The sequence below is a fragment of the Vombatus ursinus genome, unplaced genomic scaffold, assembly GCF_900497805.2.
Source record: "Vombatus ursinus unplaced genomic scaffold, bare-nosed wombat genome assembly UNPS02014798.1, whole genome shotgun sequence".
NCBI classification, from domain to species: domain Eukaryota; kingdom Metazoa; phylum Chordata; class Mammalia; order Diprotodontia; family Vombatidae; genus Vombatus; species Vombatus ursinus.
The window spans coordinates 30,105,401-30,106,415 of NW_020954576.1; positions in this window are offsets into that span (position 1 = coordinate 30,105,401).

Sequence of the window (1,015 nt, forward strand, 5' to 3'; positions counted from 1 at the left end):
AATAGCTTGCTTCAGTCTGTATTGAATAAATATCCATTCTTTCTCTGGAAGTCGATAGTATGCTTCATCATTAGTCCTTTGGGATTGTCTTGGATCATCGTATTGCTGAGCATACCTGCGGCTATCTTGATCTTGGGCAAGTTACTTAACCTATTTAGGTGTCAGTTTCCTTTTCTGTAAGATGAGAGGTTTGAATTGGACGGTCTTTGAGATCCTTTCCAGCTCTAAAACTCTGATCCTATGATCTTCCCAAGGCTTTGTGCAGCTCGGAGGAATCGGTTATTGGTCCCTATCACTCGTCTCCCAGCAGCTTCCAGCAAATGACTCCTCTCATTTACACTGCGGCTCCCACCCAGTAACTCCCACCAGGCGGTTCTAAGTCTCTGCTGCTGCTCTTCCTGCAGCTGATCCAAGATCTCAGTACCTGCAACACCCCTCTTTTCCTTGTCTCAGTTAGCATAGCGGGTGTTTTGGAATTTCTCTGTTTTGGCAAAGGATAAAGGATTTCTCTACATAATAGTTCCCACACACATCAGGTCAGGGTGCCTCTACTCTGGAGCCTTCCCTTTTAGTATAGTCCATGACAGTTATAACCTGAAACGAAATAAACAAGCAGAAATCATTTGCCTGAGAATCAGAAATGCCTCCCACCTGCCACGGTGACTCCGTAGTTTGATATCTTCTTTTTCGCTAGTCCCTGGGCTGTTCTCTTTCTGTCATCGGTTTCCCTTGATCTGGACACTTGACAAAGCACCCAAGTTTCTCCCCAGCTGTCTTTCAAGTATCTAAAGTTCATAGATCTAGAGGTGTAAAGGACTACAGAGGTCATAGTCCAACCTACTCATTTTATAGATGAGAACACTATGGCAGAGCGAGGTAAAGTAAATTGTCTGAAGTAATATAGGCAGTCAGTATCAGAGCTGAGATTTGATCCTAAGTACTTAGACTCTGGAACTAGGGTTCCTTCCTTCCTTCCTTCCTTCCTTCCTTCCTTCCTTCCTTCCTTCCTTCCTTC